At 36.4% G+C, this 4,985-nt stretch overlaps 1 protein-coding gene across 5 annotated transcripts in view; it reads right to left on the reverse strand.

Annotated features, from left to right (window-relative positions):
- The window catches only part of Pms1 (PMS1 homolog 1, mismatch repair system component), a 78,576-nt gene extending 73,711 nt beyond the window's left edge, over positions 1-4,865 (reverse strand). For 2 of the 5 annotated variants that reach the window (XM_076865619.1, XM_076865614.1), the window contains exon 1: positions 4,774-4,865. The gene's annotated coding sequence lies outside the window, so the exon portion shown is untranslated. Of the gene's footprint in view, positions 1-3,872; positions 4,031-4,703 lie in introns of all 5 variants that reach the window. The other 3 variants (XM_076865615.1, XM_076865618.1, XM_076865617.1) reach the window with 3 other exon arrangements.
- Between the last annotated feature and the right edge of the window lie 120 nt (positions 4,866-4,985).

The following is a 4,985-nucleotide window of genomic DNA, read 5'->3' on the forward strand; positions in this document are numbered from 1 at the left end:
AACATTTCCAACTGTGAAGTTAAAGTTGTTGCTCATAATCATCCCCAAATGAGTCCTAAATATCAGAAGACAAGATATTTGTTTTACATTGTTTCTTATAGAAATAAATATTAACGGATCATGAAAATGCAGTATTAACTGAAATCCCTTTGCCTTTTTTTTCCTATTATTTTTCAGGCTGCTTGACTATTCTGAAAGGAAATAAGAAATGCTATTTAATCTTTGATTAAAATAATCCTACATCTGCTTTCTATATCTTTACCCCTATGGATACCTATGTACATGATCAGATACAGACAGATATACATTGAAACATAGATAGTCATAGATGTAGACATATAGAATAGGGCAAAATTGACCCCTTATCCTAAATAAAAGACAAGACAGGCTTATTATACTTTTATTATAAGTTCATAATTTCTTACTAGAATGGGGAATAAAAAGGTCTCTGTGCTCTTTCCCTCACTGCTGCTTTCTATTCTAACTCATAAATACCTGCTCGAAGAGCTGTTTAAAATCTTCATGTAATTTTTGCAATGCATGAATTAAAAAAAAAATCCACATTATGAGCAAATTGTTTTTCTTATTTTTCCCAGCATTTTGTGTTGCTGTAATTGCTATCTACATTTCTCTTTTTCTCTGCTATTACCACTATTCCCATATAAATATAAATTTGGCAATGCTATTCCCAAATAAATATTAGAGAATCACCTGGTCTTTTTGTTGTTGGTGCTGTTGTTTTTTTTTGTTGTTGTTGTTGTTGTTTTTTTGTTTTGTTTTGTGTTTTAGGTTGACAGAGGTTACAAAGAAAAGCCTGAGTGATTAAGTGACTGGGCCTAGTGATTTCTTGTAATTTAGAAATTTTTATCTCAAATATATTTCCTTAAGTGTCTATATCAACTATGCCCTGGTTCATACTCATTACAAATCACTGAAGGCACATTGGAATCATGGAGACAAATGTGTTCTGAAAAGATTTCTTAAATGTAAATATTTGGTAAATCACACTATGGTAATAAATGAAGAAAGAGAATAGCAATTGTGCTATAATGAGTATAATGTATGATCTGCCTGGCTAGAAATGAGTAAGTGGTCCTTTCACTTTGCAATGTGAGAATTACAGTCAATCACATAGCTTAACAGCAGTTTAATTTAAACATGATTTCTCACCCATATATGTTAAAGAGTTAATGCCTTTTTAACAAGTGAGCTTTTTTGGAGTTAGGCTGTCTAGAATTACCATTAATCTGAACTAGTCAGATCCTATATATGTCAGATAACTACCCTCCACATTACTCTGCCTAAAACATCATTCTAATCATTTGGCAGCACAAAACCGATAGAGATAAAGCTCAAATCCTGTGTTGGAATCCAAGATCCATTATATGCTGATACTACATGCAGAGCCATGTTTTAGCTATAAAACCCTTTGCTCAAACAAACAAAACACCTCAAAAATCTTTAATGGAAATTCCATATTTAAAACATGCAGGGAGGGAGCTTTGCTCCTGCCTTTACTGCCTAATTTCAGGAAAAAAAAAAATAAGGGAAAATAAATACTAGTTTGACAACATCCAACTTCTCCAAAGAGTTAAGATTTTTCTTAGATCAAAAAAAAAAAAAAAAGGAGGTGAAGGAACCCTAGTATTTTCTTAATTTAGCATGACTAGATACATGCTCATATGATGATTTAATTCTAAGGAATCTAGTTCCAAACAAAATAGCAATGAAAAAAAAAATCCATTTAAAATTCCTTCTCAGGCAATGTAAGATAAATAAGCCACATAAAGGAAGAATGTAAAATAAGTATCAGTAACTCAACAAAAAATGGAGTATAGGCATTATAACAGCAAGATGTTAAGAGATGTATTTCTGGGAAAAAAGGTAACATACTAGGTTTTGAGGGTGTTAAATAGTCAAAATTCATAAGTATATTTTACAAACACAAGGCAATACTAATTGGCACAGCAGAAAAACTAACAGACCGAAGACAAAAAGCAAAAAAACAAATAGGTCTTGGGGTTCATCTTCTTACACATCAACAGAAGCAAATCACTTAAATTCCTCTGTAAAAACAATTCATTTGTAAAAAGAGAGATAACGCCTTATGACTTATTGTAAGGATCAAATTAGAAAGCATATATAAAATGGTAAGGGCTTAAAATGTACAGTATTATGACAAGAGATCATTATGTAAAGAAATGCTGGAATTTTTTAATACTAACAATTACTCTCTAATTAATCTATATATTTGATTTAGTTTTGGAGAACACAGTTTTAAGAGAAGCAGCTATGAATAGCTACTTCTCAATGATCTTTTGTGGCTCTCCAGGGTTGGAAGCTTAGTTAGTCATCTGGTGGACAAACACTGGACAATTAGGCAGCTCCATTATCATAACATTCACACAAATTAGTGCTATCCAAAATAAAAGGCACTTTCTCTCCTCTTCCAAAGCTTTAAAATGGCCCCAAGTCTAAGAGTATAGAGCTACACTGCGTAACATGGTGGCTAATCATTTAGAATTGGGTTAAAAAATCTTCTACCTTAGTTTGAAAATCCCAAAGACCTAAGAAAGTCATTTTATCAACATTTTTCCTGCACCAATATAAACATTAAAATGGTGTCCCCCTTCCCATCAAGTCACCATTACCTTCCCTAGATATGCTTGATTTTATTTACTTTTTCTTTTTTTGTGGTGCTGGGGATCAAACCAAGAGTCTTGTGCATACCATACAAGTGATCCACTAGTGAGCTTACACCTCATACTTAATTTTAAACTGGCTCCATGTTATTCCCTGATCCACCCAAACGTCCAAGAATTTTTTTTTTCTGGACTCCAGGGATGATTCACCTACTTTCTAAATACCATCATTTAGATGATCTGGAGGCAACCTAAACTTATTATGCCCCCAAACAATCTCATAATCTTTCTCTAATGAACTTTCTTTCTATATTTTGTTTGTAATAATAAGAAGAGCTAACATAAAAACTTCATATACATTATTTCATTTAATCCTCACCATATACCCTCATATATTATTATTCTTCCATTACAAATGAGACTTAAAGATTTGATATATTGCTCAAGATCACACCACTATTATATGCCAGAGTGTCCAAGGCAGATGGACACTCTGGCATGTTTGACTTCAAAGGACAGTTCCACTGTAGACTTTCCATCCAGACACACAAAATTTAGAAATTAAAGACATCATAGCAATTCTCACCCTCTACCACCTGGCATCCAGTCCTATCTATCCTACTTTCTAAATATTTCTCAAAATAATCTTCTGCATACTGACTGTTCACCAGCTCAACATTTCTCCTCTGACCTACTATAGTTGTCACCTGATTAATACTGTGACTCAAATATCAACCTTCTATTATTTTTTCATTTAAATTTCATCACATTGCTACCTTAAAATTTTTATAAGATTTCCAACCACTAACTAGATTAAATCCAAACTCCTTAATAACTGGATCTTTATCTACCTTTCTTATCTCATCCCACCATTCCCAAGGCCAGTCCTCCTACACAATTTGTCTCTCTAAACATGGTAAACTCACTCCCTTAGCTCACAAGTTCCTTCTTCCTAAGAGGATAACTTCTAATCAGCCTTGCAGATTTGGGTTAAGTATCCTCAAGAAAGCCTTTCTTTCCTGTTCCAACTCTTACTCCCTTCAATCACCAGTAAATTAGACATTCCTTCCTCTGTAATATCATAATACCTTTTCTTTATTTTTAACCCAAACTCATCTCAAATTATTCTATTTGTTTGTCCCTTCCTCCAGGTTCAGAGTGCTTTAAGGATGTAATTTTTATAATCACTTGTCCCTAGAATGTAGCATTCTACCATGTGTATCAAATGACCTCTTTTGAAAAGTAGAAGGGTTGGTGTCAGGCTTCCAAGTCACAGCATAGAATAGAAGAGAATGCCTGAGAATGTCAGGATAGTCAGTCTTTCGTTTGTGTTGAGAGGAAAACTGAATACTCATAAAGAGCTGAGGACCAGGAAAGTCAGTTAAGGACTACAGAAAGAGAAGTAGAGATCAGAGAATTCACAGATTTTAAGGAGAACACAAATTATTTAAAGAGCAAAATAAATCCAACCCAATTGTTTTCACAGAATCAACAGAAATACAAAATATTTACATATAGATAACCAACGTTCTCCAAAATCAACTCTGAAATGTTTTTGAAATATTCCAGCAACGAAAATCACAAGCTTTACATACTGCGAAGGTAAAGGAAATTTGATTTCAAAGACGATTCCAAAAACTAATCAAGTTTCCTCTCACTCCTCAAATAAGATCAGTTTTTGGTATCCATTATTTCCTCAGGATGTAACACTGGTGCCCGTTCTCAATAGAGATAAACGCCGAAAGACATCGGCAAAAATAAGGATTAAATGAAGACTTTACCTGTACCCCTTGCAGGTCACCAAATTACCTTATAATACATCACACTCGTTTGCAAGACTAGTTACGGCTGTGGTGGATTAAATTGTCTGCTAGGAAACAACTTATAAAACCTGTACCCAGGAAGGTTTGGGAAATGCTCTGCAACAAAATTCAAAGCAAGGCACTGAGGCGCCCAGCTCCGCTACACCCACTTCCCGCCCCTGGAAGAGGCGCCCACCGCGGCCTGCTGCGCTCACGCTCCGACTAAGACAAGTCGAGGAGAGGGAACCGTCGAGCCTACCAGCGTATCAGAACTAGTGCCCATTAGGCACAAGACACTGTCTTCCAGCTCGCGCAAGGTAGGCAATTACCATCCACCAGCGGCAAGCAGCCAGCGTCCCTCGCGGAACCCAGGCCCGGCCACTTGAGTTGCCCCGCTAGCCCTTAGCGCACGCGCTCTGCGGGAAGAGCACCGCGCGCCTCTTAGTCCCGCCTTGCCCGGGAAGGCGGGACTGGCGCTGCTGGCGGCCAATCCCCTGGCGGTGAGTGCGCTAGGACAGCGTCGGCACGCGCGGCGCCGCGC

This window comes from Callospermophilus lateralis, chromosome 9 (genome assembly GCF_048772815.1).
Source record: "Callospermophilus lateralis isolate mCalLat2 chromosome 9, mCalLat2.hap1, whole genome shotgun sequence".
Lineage (NCBI taxonomy): Eukaryota > Metazoa > Chordata > Mammalia > Rodentia > Sciuridae > Callospermophilus > Callospermophilus lateralis.